General features: G+C 43.3%; 1 long non-coding RNA gene across 2 annotated transcripts in view; it reads right to left on the reverse strand.

The window, feature by feature from the left end:
- Window positions 1–3161: 3161 nt before the first annotated feature.
- LOC140626441 (uncharacterized) overlaps window positions 3162–16486 on the reverse strand; it is a 30260-nt gene continuing 16935 nt past the window's right edge. Inside the window, exons 2-5 of one of the 2 annotated variants that reach the window (XR_012025642.1) lie at window positions 10404–10493; window positions 6023–6162; window positions 4033–4148; window positions 3162–3788 (exon numbers count right to left, since the gene is read on the reverse strand). This is a non-coding gene — a long non-coding RNA (uncharacterized lncRNA). The remainder of the gene's footprint in view (window positions 3789–4032; window positions 4149–6022; window positions 6163–10403; window positions 10494–16486) is intronic. The other variant, XR_012025619.1, reaches the window with a different exon arrangement.

The following is a 16486-nucleotide window of genomic DNA, read 5'->3' on the forward strand; positions in this document are numbered from 1 at the left end:
GCATCAGCCCACTACATCCCTAAATACTTCGGCATTGATATATGAGTGATGTTTCGAACTATAATCAACAGCTTTGGTGTGGAAAGGACTGTCCCTCCCCACCATAGAAGGAATGAGCAATATGGCCCAGTGAGACTCATCAAGATTCTTTTCAAAGACTCAGGAAAACACATGGCCAAGATGTAAGCAAATCATGTCACAGCACACACAAGTGTGTTCTGCTTTTCCTTAACCAACTTGGTGTCAATATAAGTATAGATGCTTTGATTTTAGTTGTTCAATTGGGCTTAAAGGAGGGTAGGCTGAATCTTTCCTAGTTCACCTCATAATCAGCGTCGGCATTTGTAGTATAATTGTCCAGCATAGAGAGAGCAATCCGAGTGAACACAGAACAGAGAAAAATCTTGAACTAGTCCCAGACTCTGACATGTCCGTCCACAGCTACCTTTGTACCCAGTTACAGGGGAGAAGCCCTGTGGGCTCTTGCTGCCCTGAGGGCCCTAGCTGGGAGATACAAGTGCCTTTATGTGTAAAGAAAGGGGGGAAGCATCATATCCTCTGAGACAGATCTGAGTGAACAGAGTGGGCTTGATTTCAGCTCCAACTGCCCCCACCTTAGCTTGTCTCCCTGTGGGGTCTGCACAGCATACAGCTATATTTGGCATCCCTGACTGAGCTATAAACAGACAAGCTGTACACATGCTCATCTACAATAAAATAAATTGCTAAGGTTAATCTAAAACCACTGAAATTTCCACAGAAAAGAGGGACAGTTATTCTTTATGAACAAGTTACATCTAATCACTCCTTTCTTGCCTGTGTTCTATATATACTTTTTGTGTGTCTACTGGGTGCCAAGGAGACAGTGATGAGCAGAAAACAAAAGCTTAATCCACCGGAGGAGAACATCATTAGTGAAATTGCTACACAATGAGAATTTAATTATAAACTGAGGTAAACACTCCTGAAGAAGATATGCTCTCCAAGCATCTATGATGCAGAAACCTGATCTAGAGTGGCAGTCTTAAGGAAGCAACAACCTGAAGTCAGAGGGACAAGAAAACATTAGTGGATCAAAACAGCTAGATGTGGTAAGGGGAGGTGACTGCAGGCAGCAGGAACAGCCCCTGCAGAGACCCTGTGCCTGGAAGGAGCGTGTCCTAGGCAGACTGAGGAATGAAACCAGAATAACTGAAGCACACATCACAGGAAGAAAAATACTATGAGAGTAGGTGAGGGACCAGATCATGAAGTCACTTGGGTCTTCCTAAGACCAATGAAAAGCCAATTGAGTGTTTTCACTGGGTGGGTTGATAGAATTAGATTTGCATCTGGAAAATATATAGCTGGCTATATCAGGAAGGAAAGAGTAGAGATGAGAGAAGGGTAGATGTAAAGCAAGAGTTAGGAGCTTGTTAGAGTGACCCAACAAGGAACATGTTGGAAGATGATGGTAATCTGGAGCTGAGAAGATGGAGAGAAGTGGACAGCTATGAGAGATAATTAGGAGGTGACGTGAACAAGGCATGATGATAGTTCGGACACTGCTGTGAGTGAAGTGTCAGGAAGGATGGCATTGAACAACTCAACACCAAGTAATCTGAAGATGGGCAGAGGACCTAAACAGACATTTCTCAAAAAAAGACACCCCAATGGCCAACAGACACATGAAAAGATGCTCAGCTTCACTCATCATCAGGGAAATGCAAATCAAAACACAATGAGATTACATCACACCTGTCAGAATGGCTTGAATCAAAAATACAAGGTATAACTAGTGTTTGGTGAGGACATGGAGAAACGGGGGACCTCATGCACTGTTGGTGGGAATGCAAACTGGAGCAGCCACTCTGGAAAACTGTATGGGAGGGGGTCCTCAAAAAAATAAAAAATAGAAATGTGATCCAGTAATTCTACTACTGGGTGTTTAACCAAAGAAAACAAAAACACAAATTTAAAAAGATACGTGCACTTCAATGTTTATTGCAACATTATTTACAACAGCCAAGATATGGAAGAAGCCCAAGTGTCCTTCGACTGATGAATGGATAAAGAAGAATGTGGTGTATATATACAATGCAATATTAGTCAGCCATAAAAAAGAATAAGATCTTGCCATCTGCGGAAAGGATGGACTTAAAGGATGTGCTAAGGAAAATAAGACAGAGAAAGACAAATACTATATGATTTAACTTATACATGAATCTAAAAAGCAAAACAAATAAACAAACACACCTGTAAATACAGAGAACAAACTGATGGCTGCCAGAGGGGAAGAGGGAATGAGCAAGGTTGGCAAAGGAGTTCAGTAATGGAATGAATAAATCACAGGAATAAAAGGTACAGCACAGGGAATATAGTCAGGTATTGTAATAGTGTCGTAAGGTGATGGGTGGCAGCTACGCTTGTGGTGAGCACAGTACCACATATAGAGATGTTGAATCATTATTGTATCCCTGAAACTAACATAACACTGTGTGTCATCAAATAGAATAAATAACCTCAAAAAAGAGGGAGACAGACAGTGGAAACCCTGGAGAGAGAATTATGGATCACAGATTTGATCTTAACCATGTTGGATATAACTGTTAAGACTTCTAGGTGTCAGGACACCTGGGTGGCTCAGGGGTTTAGCGCCTGCCTTTGGCCCAGGGTGTGATCCTGGAGTCCCAGGATCAAGTCCCACGTTGGGCTCCCTTCATGGGAGGTTAAAAAAAAAAAAGACTTCTGGGTGTCTGAATCTGAAAACTTGGGGTAGAAATATAAATTTAAAATTACCATAATGTAGGTGATAATAAAGCTATGAACACTGATGAGAGAGTAAAGAACCAAACACAAAGGTTCTAGTACAAAAAAAGGCACTACAGGAAGGTTGCTTCTTGGAGTCATATCTACCCTGTGATTCTATATTTTAATACAATAATAAATCTATTTTTTAAGATTTTATTTATTTATTCATGAGACACAGAGAGAGAGAGAGAGAGAGAGAGAGAGAGGCAGAGACAGGCAGAGGGAGAAGCAGGCTCCATGCAGGGAGCCCAACATGGGACTCGATCCCGGGTCTCCAGGATCATGCCCTGGGCTGAAGTTGGCACTAAACCGCTGAGCTACCTGGGCAGCACTACAATAATAAATTTAAAATACAAATCATTTTGTAGGCAACCACCTTCCTAGGTTTATTAGGACAATAAGATAACAATAAGATAAATTTGTGAATTCTATAGTTGGTGTTGGTGGGGGTTTTTATAAAAAAAATTATATTTATATTTAGCCAACTGGACTCAGTTTAAATGATCCTAATTTTTTTGGCATCCAAAGCCTCATGGTCAGTCGAATACAGGCCTTCTCTCTATCAGGCCTGATCAAGCTGTTGACCTTGGCCAATCAATATCGTAGAGTTTCTTCACAGTCTGTCTGATCTGGTGCTTATTGGCCTTGACATCCGCAATGAGCATAAGTGTGGTGTCTTCTATCTTCTTCATGGCTGACTCAGTAGTCTGGAGGCTCTTGATGGCATAGTGGTCAAGCTTGATTCTCCTAAGGATGCTCTTTCCAGGGTATTCGGGCTGGCTTCGGAGACACAGGGTCTTAGATCGTTGGAATGTAGGTGATGTGCAGATCTTCTTAGTGTGACTTTGGATGCCTTTCAGCACCTCCTTCTTGTTTTCAAAGCCTTTGCTTTGGCTTCGGCTCTGGGAGAGGCAGGAGCTTCCTTCTTTGACTTTCGCGCCATCTTCATGAAAGGGTGGTGCTGGTGTTATTATGTAATTTGCAAAACATTAGATACCCTGCCAATAGAAAGTAATTTTATCATAATTAATTCTAGAAATCATTTCTTCAGAAGAAAATTTTCACATATGTTAATTCAGATTATCTACATGAACTATTGTAACACTACAGGGAGGGTTGACAGAGTCAAGCTTGGTGTGGTGTATGACCAGTGTAATTTAGCTTACAATGGTATGGTAATCGATGGGATAGCAACTTGTGGAATAATGGTGTAGTCCAGGAACAACAGGAGGAGCATCTTACCCAGGCAAACCTTGGAACGAGCTGGCCGGGAAAGTGATGTCTATACTGAAAATGTACCCAGGTGAAGAGAGAGATAGAAAAGTGTTCCAGGTAGAAGAAATGGCCTGTCCCAAAGCCTGAAAGGAAAAGAGAGCAAGATGTTTACAGAAAATAAAAGAAGGCCAATTTGGTTACCAGTGCAAGGGAGAGAAGGCTGGAAAACCAATCAGGGATTATTATGTCCAGTTACAAAGAGTAGATTTATTCCAAGGGCAATGGGCAAAGGGTTTTAAAGCAAGGGGATGATCTAAACAAGTGTATGTTTTGGAAAGGTTATTCCAGTTTCAGTTTTTATCACCTGTTTGTTCCACACAGTTTTATAATCTACATAAATCCAGTTTGTCATGTGGAAACAAATGAAGACCACCCAAGGGAGAACACAACAGCTGCCATTTATTCAGACCCTGCACCAACAAGTGAGTCAGCCACCACCACTTGTGTTTGGTGGAAACTCAGGAGTAAGCAGAAGAGGACACTCTGACTGGAGGCGGTTGGCTCAGGGCAGTTGGAGGAGGCTAAGCGGAGTTGTGACAGCTCATGCTTGGGGGTACACAGTGTGGGGAGTCGCTTTTTTCTGCTGGCCCTAATTTGGAAGAGGAGAAAATACGAGAAGCCGGCAGTCATTGACCAAGTCCTGCTCATTCTGGGCAGATGGCTACAGAGACTGTTGTAAATGTCCACTTAGTCTCCCAATGCCCCCTCCTCGCTGGTCTTTCTGACACCTGTGAGAGGCTGACCACTTCATGGGCAGCTGGTGACCTTCATAACTCAGGGACTCTCGTTGGCTCCAGTCAGTCATATCATGACATCTGTTCTTTCTGTTGCTGCGTCATCAAGGCAGCCGACTGACCTGAGAAAGTAGCTGCCCACAAGAATTCAAGACCAGACAGGATGTGACAGAGCAATGTCATGTCATGACCACTGGGACAATAACAAGAACAATTCATAGTCTTGGGGGTGGGGCAGAAGAGAGTGACAGAGAGATCTTAAGTAGGCTTCACACCCAGGACAGAGTCTGACACAGGGCTCAATCTCACGACTCTGAGATCATGACCTGAGCTGAAATCAAGAGTCAGATCCCTAACTGACTGAACCCCCAGGTGCCCCCAGTTCATAGTCTTATAGGGTGCTTTGGAATTATAAACTTCATTTGCCCAACCCAAGCAAGAGAAAAAACCCATAGACCATGAGGATTCATGTTCAAGAGACAGATGGCTTTTCCTTACAGCAATGTGTGGTCTGATCCGCTTTGCCTGTTTCATTGATCCACGCACAACAAGAAGCATCAGCAGTGGCACGGACCCTGCCCTGACCAGCCAGAAAGGACTCTAGAGCAAGCTCCACCACCCATCACCATGTATGCCAGTCTACAGTGCTCCAGGGCAGTGGTGGTCACAGTTTCTCTAGGGAAAGAGTAGCTCTCCTTCTCTTTGTAGAGTTTCCACCTTTGGGAGCATTGCTGTGGTTGTTGGCATCACAGTGAATCAGAAAGCCATCCAGGAAAAGTGCCTGAATGATCAAGGTAGCCTCATTTTGGAGCTCATGTCTAAGTTAGGGTTAACAGCCTTGTGGTGTCTACCTTATCTATACAGACCAGCTTCAGAATACTTCTCCTAGTGAATGAGGTATTAGTCTGAGGCAAGCAGCACCAACTGTCCTGGCCCCCAAAAAGGTAGTATCCAGCCAGGGCACATGGAGATCCAGGAACAAGGGACTTGGCTGTGACAAAGATGGAGACCAGGGCAGCCCCTGTGGCGCAGGGGTTTAGTGCCGCCTGCAGCCTGAGGTGTGATCCTGGAGACCCGGGATCTAGTCCTGAGTTGGGCTCCCTGCATGGAGCCTGCTTCTCCCTCTGCCTGTGTCTCTCTGTCTCTCTCTCTCTCTCTGTCTGTGTCTCTATGAATAAATAAATAAAATATTTTTTAAAAAAAGATGTAGACCAAAGCCTTACCTTAGATCTCTGTTGCTCTCTTTCCGGTGGCAGATATTTTGCCCATTGTTCTATGAAAGTTGTTGAATTAAAATTCAGAATTATCTAGAGTCTGATCAATAGATGTTTTTATCAATAGATTTGAATAACTGATTCTTTACCTTGGAGAAAGGGACATGAGCAAAGTCATAGGTTAGGAAGACTTATGATGAGGAACTGACCCTCGCAATTAAGGAGGCTGAGAAGTCCCATGATCTGTTGTGTGAGCTGAAGACCCAGAAAGCCAGTGGTGCAATGCCAGTCCACGGTCTATTGGTAACGCAAGCAGGCAGGAATAAAAGGAGCTAATTCCTCCTTCCTTTTGTTCTATTCATTCCCTCAGTAGCTTGGATGATGCCCACCCATATGAGGAGGGCAATCTGCTTTACAGAGTACACCAATTCAAATGCTAATCTTATCTGGAAATACACTCACAGACACACAGAAATAATGCTGAATCTGGGTACCCCATCATCTTCACACATAAAATTAACCAACACAATGGAACATGGCCTGGAACTAAAGCTTCAAGGGCCTTTTAAATAACCTCAATGGATTTTATCTGGCTTCCACTCTCCATGGGATTTGAATATGTTTTAGTTATTCTATGCATATTTTCAGGATGGGTTGAAGTATTTCCTTGCCAAAAAGCTATAGCCCTTTACAGTTGCTAAAAACTCTGATTTTGTTTTCAACCAGGTGCATCCCAACTTTTATATCAAGTGATCTAGGTACACAGTATAGGAACCATTATGAAAGAATTCTGTGAAGAGTTACTACTTGCTTAAAAACTATACCACCTTTGCAATCCACAATATTCTGGAAAGGCTGAAAGAGCCAAAGACATCCTTAAATTAAAACTAGCAAAATTTCCAGAAACCTTGAGTTCCTTTGGCTAAAAGTACCCCACTAGTCCTTACAGCCACATGGTTTACTCCCTCAAGGACACATCACGTACCTATGACCTGGCAATGGGGAAAGCCTATGCATTTAGGGACTTCAATTCTGCTGCTAAATCCTGCCCTGCTGTACACAGACATGGGGAAATACTGCAAGGGACTCATGTGCTGCCCTCTCCATCACCAGCAGGTGAAGGATGCCTTCCCACAACATCATTCTAACAGCCTCTTCATGACCTTCAAGACAGAGGTTTTGTCTGTTGGAAGACACATATGAGAAAACTGCTCTTAAACTTTGTTGGAAGACCCCTCACCATCTATCACTAACAAAAAATCCAGCAGTAAAACTCAAGAGAGTCAGATTTCACAACTTGGATGATTCACAGCTAAAGAAACAATCCAGAATTCCATCCAGCTGGAAGACTATTCCAATAAGAGACCATGAACTTCAAGATTCCCTAGAAGCGGCCTATTTTCAGAAGCAGGCAGTGGACCAGAAACCATTAAAGCCAGCTCATGACCCCATAGAGTAGAGCACTTCTACCCAAGTCTGTAGTAAATGATGGGCTTTGCTGGAAGTTGAGTTAAAACTCCAATGGCTTGTCTAGATTGTTCCTCTACAAATGATGATGGGGGAGTTTCATAGCTAGGGATGCCCGGGAAGGAGGCTAGTGAAGATCCCTCCTCAGGTTCCAGATTGCCTGATCATTTTTAAGCTCTAAGAGGAAAGGTCCCTCAGTCCCTCCCTGAGAATTTAGTCAATCCATATAGGAGGTATCACAATCTCCAATTTAAAAAATGGTCCTCAAAAATAAAATAAAATAATAAATAAAATAAAATAAAATAAAATAAAATAAAATAAAAAATGTTCCTCATTGTGTGTAAAATCCAGTTAAACCTGGAAATCCTCCCAAATGTCATTTTGTGAGGGGCCTGGGTTAAGTTTGGCTAGTCTTTAGTCTATCAGAAGAGTGTTTTCTTCTCCTAAGATAGTTCATGCCCTAAACAATGGACTGTATTTTTGCAAAATTGTAATTTATCTTTTGAGACTTTATGTCCTGAGGCTGAAAGAGAATGGAGTCCTTTTCACTGCCAAGTCTGAAAGAGAATGGAGTCCTTTTCACAGGCTTTGTTCTCTGAGCAAAGTGGAAGATCATCTACATAGAGTGTCTTGTGATTTAAGTGTCTTGTGATTTAATCAATCACAAGAGCAATTTAGATTGCTAAAGTCTTAATTGAGGAAGCTGGGCACAATAAGAGGGTCAGTGAGTCCCTGGGGCACAACTACTCGGGTAAACTGTGGTGCCTCCCAGGTATAGGTGAAAAGTACTGCGTGTCTTCATGAAAGGGCACACGAAAAGGGCAAAGCTCCAACACACTGAGCAAGTGGCTTCAGGAGGCACTGACGACAGGATTGTATTTGGGTTAGTAGGAAGGGGAAAGGACAACTTTGTTGATGATATCCTTACCAGTTTGTTCCTTTACTGAAAGAACAGGAGTGTACATGGCATCAGAAGCCCATGGACAAGACGCCTTCAGCTAGAGGCTGGATCTCTCCTTTGTTTCTGGCTTCAAGGAATATGGGGGAGGTGCAGATAATGGTTTATAGGATATAGTTAAACTTTTATAGGTTCTGATCCAATTATTTTTCCTATTTCTATAGAATTTTTACAAATTTCAGGTACAGCATCAAAATCTTTACCTAGGGTCTGCATCAAATATCACGGAGAAGGCAGACACACTTGGTAATGAAGACAGGAGTTGTCTGTGATTCGAGGGATGTCTCTGTGGTATGCATTTACGGTCCAGTCAATTTTTATAAGAAATGTTATGGCTTTTAGGAGATGTAAACCTACTTCTCTGGCTTCCCTTGAAGTGTCAGTTTTATCATGTAAAGGGGGATTCTGTAAGTCCCTTTCCAGGTCAGTTCCATTGGCTTTTGCCATCAGGATTTAGAATGTGAAATTCTGTTGATATAGCTCAGATAACCCTGGTCATATGGAGCCATACGAATTCTAAATCCTATGAATAGATTTACTGGTCTTATCTGGGTTCAGAGAAATCCTTAATTATAAGGGTTTTTTTTTTAAGATTTTATTTATTTATTCAGGAGAGCCAGAGAGCAAGGGGAGGCCAAGTCACAGACAGAAGGAGAAGCAGGCTCCCCCCGGGGATCCTGATGCAGGACTCAATCCCTAGACCTGGGATCATGCTCTGAGCCAAAAGCAGACACTCAACCACTGAGCCACCCAGGAGCCCCCTTAATTATAGTTTTTAATTCGTCTTGGGTCCAAGGATTAATTCCACAGTTTCCTACATATCTAGCTTATGGAAGGAAAAATCTCCAGAGGTGACTGGTAATTTGAGGTTTTAAGAGAATTGTTGGGAAAGTCAGAGGTTCTTTCTGGATGATGAGAAGAATAGGGTGGAACCAATAGAGGTACAGATGGAGAGCAACCAGGGACAAGGGATGAGAAGGGACCTGGGCATAGGAGGTGCTCCTGAGGGGATTGCTCTAGCTGTTTGTTGCTAAAGTGTGTCGAGTTGTTCATTAGCTTTGGTTAAATAACCTTCAAGTGAAATAATTTTCTATTCAGAATATAGTTTGGAGGGCTCTACCTACTAATCAAGCAATGCTGCCCATTTGGGCCTGAGAAATCTCATTTCCTTTCTTTTGTAAATCTCAAATGAACAAATTTTTTCAAGCCATATGTTCCTCAGACTGGACCAAATCATCCTCGGTAAAGTTATGCCATTGAGAAAGACAGGCACAAGTCTTCAGGTTATAAACAACAGTATGTATCAGAAGCAGGAGTCTTCCTGGAGGAGAGGCTCTAGACCCAGAATATGAGAGCTGATGAAGCCTTGTAGGAATGCACCTTGTGTCTCAGGCTCCCACCTGACAGTAGTCCCAGCAAGTGGAAAACCAGAGAAAATGCTCTCTCTGAATCAAAGCCAGGCTCTCAGGACACAAGATTGGGACAGAAATACAACCTCATCTGGTTTCATTGGTGACCACAGCAACTGTCTATCCAAGAAGACACCAGTCCATGGGAGCTACAAACCAGTTGTCTGTGAGGCTGGCTCAAACCACAGGCTCAGGGGCTGATGCTGGAGGTCTGCTCTGCAATCTTTATCATTACAATCAAAACACTTTAGACAGCACAACACAAAGCCAGAATACAGGGGCATCTGGTTGGCTCAGTTGGTAGACCACGTGACTCTTGATGTCAGGGTTGTGAGTTCGAGCCCCACATTGGGTGCTGAGCTGACTGAAAAATAAAATCTTTTAAAAATAATAAAAAACAAGAATGCAAAGACAGCAAAAGGAAAGGAAAGGAATGGTCTGATCCCACTAACAATGCCACACAAAAAGAAACCAATAACAAGATCTGGGAAGAAACATGAGAATAGCTTAGAAATTCCAATCAAAGATTCAGAGTCTAGACCCTCTGCCAGCTTACTTACAAGGGCCTCTGTGGGGACCACACCTGGTCATTGGTGGGGCTGCAGTCACGGACAGGGCAGACTGGGCCTTGGCAGAGCCTGCATAACTGTGGAAGTAAATAGATGCCATGTGAATGGGAACAAGCAGAGGTTATGTATTCAAAGCTTGCTATGGCCAACGGGTCAGCCACCATCCCTTGGTTTGTCAGAGACTCAACTGGAACAAAGGACACTTCAGGGGTGTCCTGATGGAGGCTGTGGGCCTGGGTATGCTGTAAAGTGGCTCCTGGAAGTGAGGCAACCAATGTCATGGGCTTGGGGAAGAAATAAGGCTTTCTTTGAGTCAGAAACAGGAGTGGACAACAGAGCAGCTATAGTCACTGACCAGGTCCTATTGTCATAGGCTCTGGCCACCATCGTTTGTATGGCTATTCTGCCAGTCAGGATCTACAGCCTTTGTTAAAGGGATAAAATAAACAATTTCTCAGAAGCACATAGGTTTTCAGCAGCATGTGTGGGGAAGATCTAGAATAATGTGAAACAAATGAGGCTACTGGAGCACATGCCCGTCCAGTCCTCTCTCAAAGGCCCTCAAGCCCCTTTCACCCACCACCATCACTCATCTCACTCCAGATCCTTGGTCCTACCTAATCTGAGCTCAGGTAGCAGTGGGGGAGTGAGAGTTATCCAGGTGTTAATCAATACCTCCTTGAGGTGTTCGTACTCTAACCCAGGAAAGTTTCTAACACAAAAAGAATGGAGTGATAATGGTGGGTTCATGGCTTGGGATCTGCTCATCTGAGGTAAGGGATGTCCCCCTAAGGCCGCCGTCTTTTTTTTTTTTTTTTTTTAAGATTTTTTTTTTATTTATTTATTCATGATAGTCACACAGAGAGAGAGAGAGGCAGAGACATAGGCAGAGGGAGAAGCAGGCTCCATGCAGGGAGCCCGATGTGGGATTCGATCCCGGGTCTCCAGGATCGCCTCTGGGCCAAAAGCAGACGCCAAACCGCTGCGCCACCCAGGGATCCCAAGGCCGCCGTCTAAAGCTGTTCCAGTCTTCTTGACTGTCTGCTCACAAACACCCAGGAACCCGGGCGGCACTGTGCATCTTCTGTCACGGACCTTCTGCTGTGCAGTAACAGCTAGCAGGCCTGATGGCCACATGCCAACCCTGCATATTAGGGAGGGAGCAGATAGATGACAGCTTGGCACACCCCTTGAGAGACACTGACCTTCCAAAGAACCGAGGTAGAACCTCTTCTCAAAGTGATGGGCCCACAGGTTTAGAGTAAGCTTTTGATGTCAGGGATTTTCCCACAATCAAAGAGGACTCAATTGTAAAACAAAAACTATACTGACACGTATGTTAACTCGTATATTCTCAACTATATTCATTTGCCTTTTGGTCTGAAGTCTAATAATTGATTATGACCATAACTCTGTAAAGAGAAAATGCTGTGGTTTATAAATATTGTCTAAATATATGGGAAAGCACCAGCTTCACACATATCTTAAAACAATGGCATTGACATATATGGCCTTACTTAACAGATAAATTATCCTTGGTGACACAGTGACTGGTAGAGCTCTAAGGAACTTGCTAGAATGACATAGTACATAAAAGAGGGAACACAGACTTTAGGGTCAGGCAAACCTTGTTTTAATATAGGCTTTTATGTATGAGCTGCATATCCTCAGGCCACTATGGAACTCCTCTGTAGACCTCCACATTTATGAATTAAGGATAATATTACCTCAAGATTTTGTATGAAAATGAAATGAGGGGGCAGGGAAAAATGGCAGAAGAGTAGGGTCCCCAAGTCACCTCTCCCCACCAACTTACCTAGACAACTTTAAAATCATCCTGAAAACCTACAGATTCGGCCTGAGATTCAAAGAGAGAACAGCTGGAATGCTACAGAGAGAAGAGTTTGTGCTTCTAACAAGGTAGGAAGACAGAAAATAAATAAATAAAAAACAATCCAGTGGCGGAGGGGCCCTGTCAGGAGCCAGACTAAGGCCAGGTGAGAGCCTCCAAGACAAAAGCATAGTCCCGGATAAGCAGGAACTTTACCAATCTTCCCTGATGGAAAGGCGCTCTCAGGGAACTCAGGCAGGATCCCAGGAGGGACAGTGGAGCCCCCAGGCTCCCAGGGTCACTAACAGAGGAAGTGAACCCCGGGAAAGAGTGCACCACACACCATTGCCGAGGTCCCTAAAGGGCTGGAGCACATGCCTGGTGGGGCCCCGGGAGCAGCCCAGGTGGCGGCTCAGGCAGCAGCTCCGGGCAGAGGGGGCTGAGCAACCCGGGAGCGCAATTCCAGCACACAGGCCCTGGAGCCCAAGGCGCAGGGGGACACAGCCCAGGATCCGGCGCTCCCCTTGGGATAGGCGGAGGCCAGGAGGACACAGGACAGTGAGGACGCTCCTGCTGCTGGGTGCCCCCGAGCTATGCAGGTCGGTGCCCCCCACCACCAGAGCATCCAGGCCCCTGCGGACTGGGAGCTGCAGGAGTTACTGCGGGACCTGACTCTAGAGCTGGAGAGCTGGCCACCGCCACTGTTGTTATTGTTCTTCCTGGTGTCATCCTGTGTCTGGGACTGAGCAGGGTTGCCAGGGAGCAGGGGCTTCACAGGATAAACAGCTCCCACTGAGCCGTGCATCTAGCAGGGGGTAAAGGCAGCTCCCCCAGGTGCACACACCTGAGAATCAGCACAGCAGGCCCCTCCCCCAAAAGACCAGCTGGAAGGACAGGGGAAGAGCAAGTTCTTGACCAAGCAATACTGGAAAGTTCCAGGGGAAGTCGAGGGAATTACAGTGTATAGCTTCAGAGGATACCCCTTCTTGTTTATTGTTTTTTGTTTGTTTTCCCCTTTTTTCTCTTTTTCCTTCCTTTTTCCAGTACAACTTGTTTTCAGCCACTCTGCACCGAGCAAAATGACTAGAAGGAAGAACTCACCACAAAAGAAAGAATCAGAAACAGTACTCTCTCCTACAGAGTTACAAAATTTGGATTACAATTCAATGTCCGATAGCCAATTCAGAAGCACAATTATAAAGCTACTGGTGGCTCTGGAAAAAAGCATAAAGGATTCAAAAGACTTCATGACTGCAGAATTTAGATCTAATCAGGCCAAAATTAAAAATCAATTAAATGAGATGCAATCCAAACTGGAGGTCCTAATGATGAGGGTTAATGAGGTAGAAGAACAAGTGAGTGACATAGAAGACAAGTTGATGGCAAGGAAGGAAGCTGAGGAAAAAAGAGAAAAACAATGAAAAGATCATGAGGAAAGGTTAAGGGAAATAAATGACAGCCTCAGAAGGAAAAATCTACGTTTAATTGGGGTTCCAGAGGGCGCCAAAAGGGACAGAGGACCAGAAAGTATATTTGAACAAATCATAGCTGAGGACCTCCCTAACTTGGGAAGGGAAACAGGCATTCAGATCCAGGAAATAGAAGGATCCCCCCCCTAAAATCAATAAAAACCGTTCAACACTCCGGCATTTAATAGTGAAACTTGCAAATTCCAAATATAAAGAGAAGATCCTTAAAGCAGCAAGAGACAAGAAATCCCTAACCTTTATGGAGAGAAGAATTAGGTTAACAGCAGACCTCTTCACAGAGACCTGGCAGGCCAGAAAGGGCTGGCAGGATATATTCAGGATCCTAAATGAGAAGAACCTGCAGCCAAGAATACTTTATCCAGCAAGGCTCTCATTCTGAATAGAAGGAGAGATAAAGAGCTTTCAAGAGAGGCAGAAACTGAAAGAATATGTGACCACCAAACCAGCTCTGCAAGAAATAATAAGGGGGACTCTATAAAAGAGAGAGGAAGTCCAAAGAAACAATCCACAAAAACAGGGACTGGATAGGTATTATGATGACACTAAATTCATATGTTTCAATAGTAACTCTAAACGTGAATGGGCTTAATGATCCCATCAAAAGGCGCAGGGTTTCAGACTGGATAAAAAAGCAAGACCCATCTATTTGCTATCTACAAGAGACTCATTTTAGACCTAAGGACACCTACAGCCTGAAAATAAAAGGATAGCAAACCATATACCATGCAAATGGTCCTCAAAAGAAAGCAGGGGTAGCCATCCTCATATCAGATAAATTAAACTTTATCCCAAAGACTGTAGTAAGAGATGAAGAGGGACACTATATCATACTTAAAGGGTATATCCAACAAGAGGACCTAACAATCATGAATATTTATGCCCCTAATGTGGAAGCTGCCGAGCATATCAATAAATAAATAACCAAAATTGCACATATTTAGGTAATAATACACTTATACTGGGAGACTTCAACACGGCGCTTTCTGCAAATGACAGATCTTCTAAGCACAACATCTCCAAAGAAACAAGAGCTTTAAATGATACACTGGACCAAATGGATTTCACAGATATTTACAGAAATTTACATCCAAACGTAACTGAATACACATTCTTCTCAAGTGCACCTGGAAATTTCTCCAGAATAGACCACATACTAGGTCAAAAATCAGGTCTTAACTGATACCAAAAGATTGGGATTGTCCCCCGCATATTTTCAGACCATAGTGCTTTGAAACTTGAACTCAATCACAAGAAGAAATTGGAAGAAATTCAAACACGTGGAGGTTAAAGACCATCTTGCTAAAAGATGAAAGGGTCAACCAGGAAATTAGAGAAGAATTAAAATGATTCATGGAAACTAGTGAGAATGAAGATACAACTGTTCAAACTCTTTGAGATACAGCAAAAGCAGTCCTGAGAGGGAAATACACCACAATACAAGCATTCCTCAAAAAACTGAAAAAAACTCAAATACAAAAACTAACCTTACACCTAGGAACTGGAGAGGAACTGGAGAAAAAACAGCAAATAAAACCTACACCCAGCAGAAGAAGAGAGTTAATAAAGATTCGAGCAGAACTCAATGAAATAGAGACCAGAAGAACTGTGGAACAGATCAACAAAACCAGGAGTTGTTTCTTTGAAAGAATTAATAAGATAGATAACGCATTAGCCAGCCTTATTAAAAACAAAAGAGAAAAGACTAAAATTAATAAAATCACGATGAAAAAGGAGAGATCACCACCAATACCAAGGAAATACAAACGATTTTAAAAACTTATTATGGGGAAGCCCCAGTGGCACAGCGGTTTAGCGCCGCCTGCAGCCCAGGGCGTGATCCTGGAGACCCTGGATCGAGTCCCACGTCAGGCTCTCTGTATGATGCCTGCTTCTCCCTCTGCCTGTGTCTCTGCCTCTCTCTCTCTCTCTCTCTCTCTCTCTGTCTCTCTGTCTCTATGAATAAATAAATAAAATCTTTAAAAAAATAAAAAATAAACTTATTAAGAGCAGCTATATGCCAATTAATTATGCAATCCAGAAGAAATGGACGCATTTCTGGAAAACCACAAACTACCAAAACTGGAACAGGAAGAAATAGACAACCTGAACAGGCTGATAACCAGGGAGGAAATTGAAGCAGTCATCAAAAACCTCCCAAGACACAAAAGTCCAGGGCCGATGGCTTCCCAGGGGAGTTCTATCAAAGATTTAAAGAAACAATACCTATTCTACTAAAGTTGTTCCAAGACATGGAATACTTCCAAACTCGTTCTATGAGGCCAATGTCACCTTAATTCCAAAACCAGACAAAGACCCCACCAAAAAGGAGAATTATAGACCAATATTCCTGATGAGCACAGCTGCAAAAATTCTCAACAAGACACTAGCCAATAGGATCCAACAGTACATTAAGAAGATTATTCACCATGACCAAGTGGGATTTATCCCCGGGATGCAAGGCTGGTTCAACACTCGTAAAGCAATCAATGTGATAGATCATATCAACAAGAGAAAAAACAAGAACCATTTGATCCTATCAATAGATGCAGAGAAAGCATTTGACAAAATACAGCATCCATTCCTAATCAAAACTCTTCAGAGTGTATGAATAGAGGGAACATTCCTCTGCATCTTACAGGCCATCTACAAAAAGACCACAGCAAATATCATTCTCAATGGGGAAACACTGGGAGTCTTTCCCCTTAGATCAGGAAGAATGATCACTTAGATCAGGGATGTCCACTCTCAC

Source organism: Canis lupus, chromosome 1 (genome assembly GCF_048164855.1).
Source record: "Canis lupus baileyi chromosome 1, mCanLup2.hap1, whole genome shotgun sequence".
NCBI lineage: Eukaryota > Metazoa > Chordata > Mammalia > Carnivora > Canidae > Canis > Canis lupus.